Source organism: Convolutriloba macropyga, chromosome 9 (genome assembly GCF_964194025.1).
Source record: "Convolutriloba macropyga chromosome 9, txConMacr16.3, whole genome shotgun sequence".
NCBI lineage: Eukaryota > Metazoa > Xenacoelomorpha > Acoela > Convolutidae > Convolutriloba > Convolutriloba macropyga.
This window is the reverse complement of record NC_134476.1, coordinates 29,570,564-29,584,596: the sequence shown is the minus strand read 5'-3', so window position 1 is coordinate 29,584,596 and position 14,033 is coordinate 29,570,564. Positions and strand designations below refer to the sequence as shown.

The 14,033-nt window shown below is 34.3% G+C and overlaps 1 protein-coding gene across 1 annotated transcript in view; it reads right to left on the bottom strand.

Moving 5' to 3' along the window:
* Positions 1-14,033, bottom strand: part of LOC142345715 (methylcrotonoyl-CoA carboxylase subunit alpha, mitochondrial-like) — a 151,540-nt gene that overhangs the window by 98,842 nt on the left and 38,665 nt on the right. The gene's annotated exons all lie outside the window — the stretch shown is intronic.

Here is a 14,033-nt window from a genome sequence, read left to right as displayed (position 1 = left end):
ATAATCCCATAATTCATCAACAACTCGTTTATTATTTGTTCTAAACTGCACTTTTGACAGTCTAACTAATGCTTGTATCGTACGTGGCAGGTTCTTTTCGTCTTTCCGCTTTTTCAACAACTGCTTCATCGTTCCCATATCGTACTTCAATTGATATGACCTCTTCTTCGCTTCCTGTAGTTGCTTTTTGGCGTAGTCGCAACATATGTCATAAAACTCAGAATTTGATAATTCGCTGTCACTTTCTTCGTTTTCATCACCTTCTTTAGCGCTATCGTCATCACGTGAAACGATTTTAGTAGATTCTTTCATTGATGATCCTAACTTACAAGAAACAAAAGGACTCACAGGTTCATTCTTACCAGGACCCAGAGTCGCTCTTACAAATTTTTTGGCACACCTTTGTTGGGCTTCAGTTGATGATTTCTCACCGGTATCCGAGCCCGAAGTTTCTAATTTGGACTTCTCGTCGTTCTTCATTCGTTGGCATTCGATAAAACCAGTCAAGTAAACAGGACCGGATCCCTTTAAAAGGTTAACCGCGATTGGCAAGTTCAACGCCAAATTTAAAACTCTTTGCGGCTGCGATTCACAATTCGATTTTAATAACATTGGACTAAGTCCCGAAGTTTTTGGAAAGAGTAAACAAACTATGTTTACATCATCAGAAGATTCCCCGCTCTGATACGAACATAAATGTGACAAAAAGCAGTTAGTGATCTTAATCTGACCGACAACTTTCCCGGATGGAATTTCCACATTTTTCCGTGCAGACGACAACTCCAATACAAAAGGATTACAGAATGTCCTCATTACAGTTCTAGAAAGCAAAACTTGAGCTCCAAACAAATGTTTGTTGGCAAAGTTTTCAAATTGTCACTTTGTTTATAAAATGGCTACAGCGCCTCTTCTCTGTCCAACAAAGTAAACTAAATGCAAATTGTCTCTAACGAGCCTTCAAAAATCATTTAAAAATTAACTCCATAATAGCGAAAGCACCACAATTGTCAACGCTTTTAAAAAGTTGAACACCATCGAGAGAAAATTCAATGATGTATTGAATTCGATCACCTCATAGACATCCTAATATGAAGCTAAACCAAGCCATAAATTAATCAATAAAGATACAACATTCTCAATATGCAGTTCTAAATTAAAATTATAATTCGACTAACGGCGGGCGAATTGCTCTCAAACGACTAGAGAGTGTTTGCCTTCGTCAGCAGCTAACTGCGGCTTAATCCCAAAGGGGTGGGCATGGAGGAGGGGTGATGAGCGCAGGTGGGAGGCGAGCGTGCTGAGTTAAGGGGAGCGTAATCAAACTCTAAGAACCAACTTTCACACCATCAATTTGTCTCTTAATCAGTTTCGATTAAATGTCTACTTAGAGACCAGTGAGCCGGAAGCCTTTAAGAGAACTTAATATCCTTTGGGCTTTGCCTGTTTATCCCATTTTTGAGGACGAGAACTTTTATCCCACGATAAAAAAAACGAAAGAAGGACAAACAAAACCTGTCCTAAGAAAAATCGCCACAACGAAAAAAAGAACATAGGACGACAGATCCTGACCTATAATTCAAAGAATTTCCATCCATAGACTAAAGAAAATAAATTAGACGTAGAATGGTCTATGATTGGATTAGGAAAATCATACTAACAATCCCATCAAAAATTGTGACAAAAACCGAGAAAAGAACATTTTTTTCGAACACTGTTACTTTAATCTACATTAACAGTAGAATGAAAAATTATTCACGTGGCAAGATCACTTCATTTTGTTTCCTCCACTTTGTTTCAGCGTGACCAAAACAATCAATTCAATTTGACTTAAACAAATACCGACTAACGTTGGACAATTTGCTCTCAACGACAAGGCTAGGCAATTTAATTCAGGGGCTGTAGCCTATATAAGTTTTTTTCAAGAGAGCAAAAAATTTTTTAGAGGGAAAGCCAAACACGGTCACACAAAATTTTTTTGCACGAAAGACAAGTTCACAACTTCGTTCGAGAGCAATTAATCATTAAAATGTGTGAACAAGTCTGAAAGGAAACACAACCGGAAAACTCCGGAATCTACTCAAACTCAAACCGCTCAATCACAAAACTAATTGCATCATACCATTCAATTGGAAACAACAAACGGAAGAAACAATATAGCGCTAAAGGCCATTACGAAAACTTTTCATTAGCTGCGACCACAAAAGCATTAACAATATCAAAAGCGAATAATATCAAAAGATGGGAAAACATAATGTACGAAACATAAAAAAAGCAGAAAAACCGAGCAAGAAAAAAATTGAAAGGCAAAATTTGAAAAACCTTTTAAATCTGAGTGATTATCTCTAAAAATTGAAAAGTCTCAACAACTTTTTACAACAAACCTTACGACGCACAAGTTGCTTCTTTCTTAAATGAGCACCCGCGCGACACCCATACACACCAGACGACACTTAAAATGAGAGCAACAAATGAGGACAAAAACTTCAGAAAACATTCACATATTTAACAAAATGTGTGCCATCAAATCATTTATTGTTTTCACTTAATAACAAAAACCCTACAACTTTAGAAAACAAATTGAGCACAAAAAACTCTGAAAACTAGAAAAAAATACAGCTGAAAATTAGTCATATTCAGCCTATTTTCTTCAGCTAAAAGAAACTTAAATTGATATTAACGAAGTCAAAAGGCCACAACAAACAACTTAACGACTAATTTCAACCAAAAATTACCTTAGACATTAAGAAAACGAAAAACGCTCCTAAATCGGCGAAAAAATAATAGCTCACGATTGTACATAAAAATTTAATATAAAATTGAGATGGTCAAAACTGCTCTCAATCGTAGTTACTTACTTGTTAAAATCATTTAAAAAATAACTAGTAAAGTAAAAATTAAAAAAAACTGCTGCAAAAAAGCCACGCTTAATCAAAATACTTCGCTCGCTGACTAAAAAAATTTTCACACCTACTTGTCGCTGTCTCTAAAAAAAGCGTTATAAACGGAAGATTGCTTTACCTTCTCTGTTCTTCAACTCATTCAGCCTTTTGACCCAAAAAAAATTAGTTTTCGCGTTCGGCAATGTCTTTTAAATGTTTTGCCAGTTTAAACACACTCCAAAAAATATCGATAAAAAAGCCACTAAACCAACTGCTACCAACTTCGTTTTAGAGCAATTAATGATCGCTATGCATGGAGTAGTAGTTGTAATGCATAGGATGAGAAAGCTAAATCAGTACCTCAGACGAACTGAAGTTCAACCCCGAAAATCAACTCCAACCCACATACCTGATTCTAAGAATGCATGCGACATTCTATAACAAGACACCAAAAAACAAGCAGGTTGTGCTTTAGCATAAAATTTCTAGCATTCCTTTCAAATAAACGTAGACGCCACCTCAAGTATTTGTGCATTAAAATGAGTTTATAAAAAAACTTCGAGCCAGTTCGAACTGTATTTTCCCAATCGCATCGCAAACTTGCTCGTTTGCGACTGGAAAGGATCACCTTATGAATAAAGAATTATTGCAAAATCTACATCAAAATTTTTTGATTTAAAAAAACATTTAGAGCAAGCAAAAACTATTCGAATAATTTTATGCACTTCTTCCTTTTGAAAGAAATCATCTTTTTAAAAAAAATGAAACAAAAATCACTTAACCTATAAGGAACGGCTCAATTTTCCCGAATTTGACGGATAAGCTCATCTTTCTAAAATCTATCCAGTCAACATAAGAAAACTCGCACTCTTCATCAATTTTTAGCTGATTCCACACTCAATCAACATTCTCAAATTCGTCTAAAATAAATTGAATTGGGCTTTTCGGGCATAAATTATACCTGACTGTCAAACAACAATTTAATAGAACAACGGACAATAATTTAGTTACTGCTTTTAAGTTTACGCAAAGTAAAGTAAACAAAATTGTGAAAATTTAATATATTGCCGTTCAAGTCCTTTCGAGAAGAAAATAGTGTCTAATATTTAAAAAGACGATTCAAATAAAAAGAACCATTTTGCTACTTATAAGCTAGATGAGGACGAGCTACTTCAAGAACTATTAACACTATGCTAAAACAATATGGGTTAGTTTTTCAAATGTAAGGCCATCAGGGTACCGCGATATTCTTAGTTATTTAGAAATGATTCGGTTTATGATCTTCGAAGTCCCATATTTTAACTTCAGTGAACGCTTATAAGTACACTAAATTCAATATCTGATCGATTTGTTGACTTTAATTTGAAAAAGTTTTAGAGACCCCATGGTACTATTTCATCGTTCACTAAAACTTCGAAGTGGAGATCTTAGTTTGAAAGACTGAAATTTTAAGAAGTGAAAATCTAGTTTTTTGACCAGAAATTAGAGTGCTATAGGACTTTCGCTTCTTTATGTCAAAGTTCAATCTTTCAAACTAAGAAATCTAACTTTTGAATGAAACCGCTTCAAATAATCCGCTGCTTCGCTTTAGAAGACGGAGACATTCGGTTTAATTCAACTCCTGTATATTTTAAAGAAAATTTTTTTTTATTCACTAATCCGTAAATTTTACTTAAATTTCAATTGAAGTTCAGCACTTTCGTACCCTTGGGTTCTTTAAATGAATTAGAACAAAATCTTAGTCCCCTCGGCCTCGTGCGCAACACTCGGTCAACTAAGATTTTGTTCTAACCTATACATAGAGATGGGTAAGTTCATGCTTTAATCTCGAAGTATTCATCTATTTGTTTTAATAGTTCGAATTGCGTTGAGCTCTTAAACTCAAGCAACTGAATTCGACAGTCAAACTTAAAAGCGGGGAATACCTAAACACTAGCAAGTTGTAAAGCTCCAAGAGAGCTGGCTCCGATAAGGAAAAAAGTCAAACCAACACGTCCACGAAAGTAAAGAGAACTAAACAAATATCTAAAAACAAGCTTATTCCGCTTCACTTTTAGAAAAATAGGGTTATCGGAACAACAACGTAAAATTCGAAAGACTTTTACGCAGGGCAAATTTAGGCAGCAAACGCCAACTCTGTAAAAAAACACTAACAAGCTTATAAAAGGACAACAAACATTAGAAAAATCTTTTTACGATTTCATTGAAGATGAAAGTCATCAGAGTATATAACTTATGCAAAGAAACCCTGAGCTCTACAACCTCTGTCCTACTATGTACAGATAGAACGCAACGGAGTAAAAACTGGGGGACCACCTAACAAAAGTAGCAACCAAAAGTGGACAACAAAAAAGTTCACAAATCGTGAGTTCACAACCGAAAGACCAATTTTTAATGACTTTGCAACCGAACAAAAACATCAACGAAAGGCAGGTTAACTCAAAAATGCCTGCAAAAATGGCCCAAAAGATCTATCATCAATGAAATAAAGTGACGAAACACCTCAACAGCAAAGTGGCAAAAAAGAATTTGACCGTAAGTGTGTCAAAGTTGCGAAAACCGTAATATATCAATAAAAACTAACATATTGATCAAATTGTGATTCATAGAGGAGCTACTAAGAGCTGTCCGTGATGAGTCTGATTAATAGAAAAAAAAGTTCGATAAAAGAGAAAACTAAAATCAAAAACTAGTTAATTTTTATTCGGAACAATTGGTATCAAATTAGTTAAAACCGTTTCATTTCTATTCAAATCGGTAACCTAATTTGACTAAACCTCAAAGGAGAGTCATTGAGATCCCTCATTAAGGGCAGTAAATAACAAAGCAACGAAACAGGCAAAATCCAAATATCACTTACATTTTATGAAAACTAATAGCGTCTAAATCTTTAAAACAATAGCCGCCTTTTGTGGGGTTTAAAAACCCAATTATGCATTTATAGAAAAAACTAATCATCTTTAAAAAGAATTCTTAAATAAAAAGGAAAGAAAACAGCAAAGTGCCACGTGAAAAAAATTTTAAACGACTTTACAAGTTGACTTTACAGCAGTTTGAAACAATCACGCCTTATTATCACTTGCTTTTCGCTCTTATTACTACTCCAGCCCGATTAATATTACTAAACCTAAGAACTGCTAACAACTGCTAAGAACTTAAAAAAAACCTAGTCAGAAAACTCCGGAATCGACTCTATGTAGGACCTAACTGTCGCCTTAGCTAATCAATAACTAAAATAGCATACCTATTTACTTCAGTATACCACTCAATTTGCAAAAAACAACTGGAGGAAACAAATTAGAAACGAAAAAAAAATGAGAAAGCATGTTCTTGGCAATTTTTCAAGAATAGTTGCGGTTCCAGCAACAGTTCTAGATAAGAGATTGTCTAATATAGCCGGCAAATTGCTGGAGAAGCCGCCATTGATTACCATAAACACAATTGGCACTGAAAGGATAGACAAAAATCAATTTTTACAAAATAATTTCCAGTGTGAACCAAGTTAATTTCATTCCGTAGTTAGAAATACTCCTGTCTCATGATGAGGGGATAAAGAGACCAGTATCAATAGCAATAAGCATTAGAGACATTAATTTTTACGCAGGGCAAATTTAGGCAGCATACACCAACTCTGTAATAACCACTAACAGGCTTATAAAAGGACAACAAACATCTCTTTTTACGATTTCATTAAAAGTGAATTAGTTTTTGCACAGTCATTAATTTATACACAGAAACCCTGAGTTCTACAACCTCTAATCTTCTATGTATAGATAGAACGCAACGTAGTCGAAAAATTGGGGTACCACGTAACAAAAGTAGCAACCAAAAGTGGACAACAAATAAGAGTTTACAAATCGAGAGCTCACAATCGAAAGAACTATTTTTAATGACTGTGCAACAGAAAAACATCTACGAAAAACGGGCGAAATCCAAGAAATCAAAAGTTTTTTTGAAATAGTCGTGTCAAAGTTGAACGTCAAAGCTGTGAAAAACGAACCGTCAAATATACTCAAGAATTCGGCGGAACAAAGTGACGGAACAAAGAAAACTACCAGAACCCGCAAATTCTAAAAAAAAGTATTAAATAAATTTGGAACACAAGTATTGTGAAATCCATCAACTTTAGTTTTGTATTGAAAGACAGGTTAACTCAAAAAAGCGTGCAAAAATGACCCATAAGATCTATCATCAACGAAATAAAGTGACAAAACACCTCAATAACAAAGTGGCAAAAAAAATTTGACCGTAAGTGTGTCAAAGTTGCGAAAACCGTAAGATATCAATAAAAACCAACATATTGATCAAATTGTGATTCATAGAGGAGCTACTAAGAGCTGTCCGTGATGAGGCTGATTAATAGAAAAAAAGTTCGATAAAAGAGAAAACTAAAATCAAAAACTAGTTAATTTTTATTCGGAACAATTGGTATCAAATTAGTTAAAACCGTTTCATTTCTATTCAAATCGGTAACCTAATTTGACTAAACCTCAAAGGAGAGCCATTGAGATCCCTCATTAATGGCAGTAAATAACAAAGCAACGAAACAGGCAAACTCCAAATATCACTTACATTTTATGAAAACTAATAGCGTCTAAATCCTTAAAACAATAGCCGCCTTTTGTGGGGTTCTAAAACCCAATTATGCATTTATAGAAAAAACTAATCATCTTTAAAAAGAATTCTTAAATAAAAAGGAGAGAAAACAGCAAAGTGCCACGTGAAAAAAATTTTAAACGACTTTACAAGTTGACTTTACAGCAGTTTGAAACAATCACGCCTTATTATCACTTGCTTTTCGCTCTTATTACTACTCCAGCCCGATTAATATTACTAAACCTAAGAACTGCTAACAACTGCTAAGAACTTAAAAAAAACCTAGTCAGAAAACTCCGGAATCGACTCTATGTAGGACCTAACTGTCGCCTTAGCTAATCACTAACTAAAATAGCATACCTATTTACTTCAGTATACCACTCAATTTGCAAAAAACAACTGGAGGAAACAAATTAGAAACGAAAAAAAAATGAGAAAGCATGTTCTTGGCAATTTTTCAAGAATAGTTGCGGTTCCAGCAACAGTTCTAGATAAGAGATTGTCTAATATAGCCGGCAAATTGCTGGAGAACCCGCCATTGATTACCATAAACACAATTGGCACTGAAAGGATAGACAAAAATTAATTTTTACAAAATAATTTCCAGTGTGAACCAAGTTAATTTCATTCCGTAGTTAGAAATACTCCTGTCTCATGATGAGGGGATAAAGAGACCAGTATCAATAGCAATAAGCATTAGAGACATTAATTTTTACGCAGGGCAAATTTAGGCAGCATACACCAACTCTGTAATAACCACTAACAGGCTTATAAAAGGACAACAAACATCTCTTTTTACGATTTCATTAAAAGTGAATTAGTTTTTGCACAGTCATTAATTTATACACAGAAACCCTGAGTTCTACAACCTCTAATCTTCTATGTATAGATAGAACGCAACGTAGTCGAAAAATTGGGGTACCACGTAACAAAAGTAGCAACCAAAAGTGGACAACAAATAAGAGTTTACAAATCGAGAGCTCACAATCGAAAGAACTATTTTTAATGACTGTGCAACAGAAAAACATCTACGAAAAACGGGCGAAATCCAAGAAATCAAAAGTTTTTTTGAAATAGTCGTGTCAAAGTTGAACGTCAAAGCTGTGAAAAACGAACCGTCAAATATACTCAAGAATTCTTAATTAGAGAACCTAAAAACATGTCATTGGTGCCACTAAGTGACGGAACAAAGAAAACTACCAGAACCCGCAAATTCTAAAGAAAAGTATTAAATAAATTTGGAACACAAGTATTGTGAAATCCATCAACTTTAGTTTTGTATTGAAAGACAGGTTAACTCAAAAAAGCGTGCAAAAATGACCCATAAGATCTATCATCAACGAAATAAAGTGACAAAACACCTCAATATCAAAGTGGCAAAAAAAATTTGACCGTAAGTGTGTCAAAGTTGCGAAAACCGTAAGATATCAATAAAAACCAACATATTGATCAAATTGTGATTCATAGAGGAGCTACTAAGAGCTGTCCGTGATGAGGCTGATTAATAGAAAAAAGTTTGATAAAAGAGAAAACTAAAATCAAAAACTAGTTAATTTTTATTCGGAACAATTGGTATCAAATTAGTTAAAACCGTTTCATTTCTATTCAAATCGGTAACCTAATTAACAACTAATGGCAGTAAATAACAAAGCAACGAAACAGGCAAAATCCAAATATCACTTGTATTTTATGAAAACTAATAGCTTCTAAATCTTTAAAACATTAGCCGCCTTTTGTGGGGTTTAAAAACCCAATTATGCATTAATAGAACAAACTAATCATCTTTAAAAAGAATTCTTAATTAAAATGGAGAGAAAACAGCAAATCAGAAGTCAAAATGCCACGTGAAAAAATTTTTAAACAACTTTACAAGTTAACTTCACAGCAGTTTGAAACAATCACGCCTTATTATCACTTGCTTTTCGCTCTTATTACTACTCTACAGTGATTAATATCACTACACCAAGTGCTAAGAATTTAAAAAACCTTAGCCAGAAGACTCCGGAATCGACTCTATGTAGAACTTAACTGTCGCCTTAGCTAACCACTAACTAAATTAGCATAACTATTTACTTCAGTATACCACTCAATTTGCAAAAACAACTGGAGGAAACAAATTAGAAAGGAAAAGAAAAATGAGAAAGCATGTTCTTGGCAATTTTTCAAGAATAGTTGCGGTTCCAACAACAATTCTAGATAAGAGATTGTCTAATATAGCCGGCAAATTGCTGGAAAAGCCGCCATTGATTACCATGAACGCAATTGGCACTGAAAGGTTAGAAAAAAAATTGATTTTTACAAAATATTGTTTTTCAGTGTGAACCATGTTAATGTCCTTCCTTAGCTAGAAAAACTCTTGTCTCATGATGAGGGGATACAGAGACCAGTATCAACAGCAATAATCATTAGAGACATTAACTTGTACGCAGGGCAAGTTTAGGCAGCAAACACCAACTCTGTAAAAAACCGTTAACAGGCTTATAAACGGACAACAAACATCTCTTTTTACGATTTCATTGAAAGTGAATTAGTTTTTGCACAGTCATTAAATTTTGCACAGAAACCCTGAGTTCCTCAACCTCTGTCCTACTATGCATAGATAGAACGCAAAAAAAATTGGGTGACCACAGAAAAAAGTAGCAACAAAATTGGACAACAAAAAAGTTCACGAATCGAGAGTTCACAATCGAAAGACCTATTTTTAATCACTGTGCAACCGAACAACAAAAAACATCCACGAAAAACCGGCGAAATCATAAGTATTTTTGAAACAGTCGTGTCAAAGTTGAAAAAAATGTTAGCTGTGAAACAAGAATCATTAAATAAACTCAAGAATTATTCATTGGGGAGCCTAAAAACATTTCATTGGTGTAACTAAGTAACGGAACAAAGAAAAATACCAGAACACGCAAAATCTAAAAAAAAAGTATTAAACAAATTTGGAATACAAGTATTCTGAAATCCCTCAACTTTAGTTCGGAAATGAAAGACAGGTTAACTCAAAAATGCCTAAAGATGGCCCATATGATCATCAATGAAATAAAGTGACAGAACACCTCAGTTACAAAAGTGGCAAAAAACTTGACCGTAAGTGTGTGAAAGTTACGATAAACGTAAGATATGAATATAAACCAACACATTGATCAATTTGAGATTCGTAGAGGAGCTACTTGGAGCTGTCCATGATGAGGCTGATTAATAGAAAAAAAAGTACCATAAAAGAGGAAAAAATTCACAAAAACTAGTTAATTTTTACTCGGAACAATCAGTATCCAATTAGTTAAAACCGTTTCATGTCTATTCAAATCGGTAACCTAATTTGACTAAACCTCAATAGAGAGCCATTGAGACCCCTCATTATTGTCGTAAAATAACAAAGCAACGAAAAGGGCCACGAAACAGGTAAAATCCAAATATTTGTATTTCATGAAGACCAATAGCGTCTAAATCTTGAAAAACATTAGTCGCCTTTTGTGGTGTTTATAAACTCCAATGAAGCAATATATGAACAAACTTATCGCCTTTCAAAAGTATTCTCATAGAAAAAGGAGAGAGAACAGCAAATCACAAGTCAAATTGCCACTTGAAAAAATACAGTTGGCACCGAAAGGATAAACAAAATTATTTTGTTTATCAAATTATTTTGTACAAAAATTTTGCGCAGATCGAAAATTTCGCTCAAAGGATTTGACGCCTGCTTTTCTTGCTTTCTCACAAACGCAGCAAAACAGAAAAATGGACAGAAAAACACTTTCTCTTCTCTCTAGTCCTCAATTTCTTCAGCCGGTTGACTTAGTCTCTTAGTTTTCACGTGCGGCATTGACTTTGACATCATTCAAAAAATTATTGATAAAAAAGACGCTCCGCCAATACTTTAATAATTTAAAATAATTCGGTTTACGGAACCCATTTTTTAACTTCAGTGAATGCTTTTAAAAACAGTAAATATAACATTTTCAATTTCGTGTCCTGTAATTGAAACAAATTCAGAAAATCGATGGTAAGAATTTCATCGTTCATTAAAACTTAGAGGTAGAGAGCTTAGTTTGAAAGATTGAAAGAAGTGAAAGTCTCATTTCTGTCCAAACTTAGTTTTCTATAGGATTTTCACTTTACGTCTAAGCTCAACCATTCAAACTAAGAAATCTCAATTTTCAATCAAACCGCTATAATTAATCGGCTGCTTCACTATAGGAGACTGAGGCCTCCGGTTTATATCAACTCCAGTATATTTTTAAATCTTTCCTTTCAAAAATCTGCCATATTTACTCGAATTTCAATAGAAGTTCAACAAGTTCGTACCCTTTGGTTCTCTAAAAGCCTTACAACAAAACCTTAGACCACTCGGGCCTCGTGTCCATCACTCGTTCGACTAAGATTAAGTTCTAACCTATACATAAAGATGGGTAAGTTCAAGCTCTAATTTCGAAGGATTCATCTAATTGTTTTCATAGTTCAAATTGCGATGGGCTCTGAAACTTAAGTAACTGAATTCGACAGTATAAGTCGGCCAGAAAATGTCTACAACTTTACGTCAAGAGAACTGGGTCTAAACGTTATCGACTAAGTCGGGCGAATTGTTCAACACACAGACCATCGAGTAGTTGGCTTTGGTAGTAGCCAGCTTGTAGAAACTAGCATTATCGGGGAGACAGAGGGGAGAGGAGGGTCAAATTTAAAGCGGGACATATTAGCAAGTTGTAAGGCTCCAAGAGCGCTGCTGAGCCGCTTAATGTCCTCCGGTCTTTCTATTTATCTCCTTTGAGGATGAAAAGTAAAAAGGGCCACACGAAATCAGTCGTTTTGAGAGCACCACTAGACACCAAAAAAGTTGGACACCAATAAGTCCCCATGACTTCTTGTTTTTAAATTTAAAAAAAACGATAAAAACCGTAGCAGGACCAGTCCTCAATAAAAATTCAAAGAATTGATTAATCAGAAGACAACACTATGAGCGGGCTCCTATAAAAGTCAGAAACCAAAATATCGACGAAAGTAAACATAATAAAAAATCTATAAACAAGCTTGTTCTGCTTCACTTTTAGAAGAACAGGGTTATCGGTACAACAACGCAAACTTCAAAAGACTTTTACGCAGGCGGCTTTTCCGAATTGAGGCGGCAAACGCCAACTTTGTAGAAAATCACCAACAGATAAAACAAACATTAAAAAAAATCTTTTTTACGATCCCATTGAACATAAGTAGCATAGAAGTCATTGAATAATGCAAACAAAACCTGAGCTCTACAACTTCTGTCCTACTATCTTTAGGTAAAAAAATTGGGGGACCAAGTAACAAAAGTAGCAACAAAAAGAGAACAACCGTAAGTTCACGATCGAAAGACCTATTTCTAATGACTGTGCAACCAAACGACAAAAAAACAACTACGAAAAACGGGCGAAATCCAAGAAATCACGAGTATTTTTTGAAAATATATATCACGAGTATATTTTGTCAAACTCGAAAAAATTGTTAGCTGTGAAAAAGGACCCTTAAAAATACTCAAGAATTTTTTAATTAAAGAACCTAAAAACATGTCATTGGTTCCAATAAGTGACGGAACACAGAAAACTGGCAGAACACGCAAAATCTAAAAAAAAACTAACTAATCAATTTGGAAAAAAAGTATGGTCAAATCCATTAATTTCAGCTTTGAATTGAAAGACAGTTTAACTCTAAAATGCCCACAAAAATAGCCCATGAGAACTATCATCAAAGAAATAAATTGACAGAACACCTAGACCACGAATAAAATGGTAAAATAAAAAAGTCAATGATGAGGCTGATTAATAGAAAAAAAAGTGCGATAAAAGAGGAAAAATTCAAAAATTCTTTAAACTTAATTCAAAACAATCGGTGTTAAATTAGTTAAAACCGTTTCAGTTCTAATCAAATCGGTAACTTAATTTGACTAAACGTCAATAGAGAGCCATTGAGACCCCTCAGTAAATGAAAAAGCAAAGAAGTACAAAAACAGGCAAAATCCAAATATGATTTTAATTTAATAAAAAATAATAGCGCCTAAATCTTGAAAAACATTAGTTGCCGTTTGTGGGGTTTAAACAACTGCAACTGCACAATAATAGAACACACGTATTCCCTTTCGAAAGTATTCACACAGACATTAGAGAGAAAGCAGCAAATCAGAACTCAAATTAACACACGTGAAATAAAATGTTCGCTCTCAAAAACCAAACATCTCTTCCGACGCATTTTTCCGAGTTGACTTGACAGCAGTTTGAAACAATATCACGCCTTATGACTTATCTCTCTCTCTCTCTCTCCGCTCTTATTACTACCCCGGCGTGAATAAAATCACTACGCCAAGTGTTGAGAAATTAAAACCTAGCCAGAAAACTCCGGAATCGACACGAAGTAGAACTTAACTTTCGCTTTAGCCTAATCACTACACTAACTAAATTAGCATAATCATTTACTTCATATCATTCAATTAGAAAAAAAAACAACTGGAGAAAACAAATTAGAAAGGAAAAGAAAAATGAGAAAAAGGAAACTTTTCCAGAATAGTTGCAGTTCCATTAACAATTCTAGATAAGA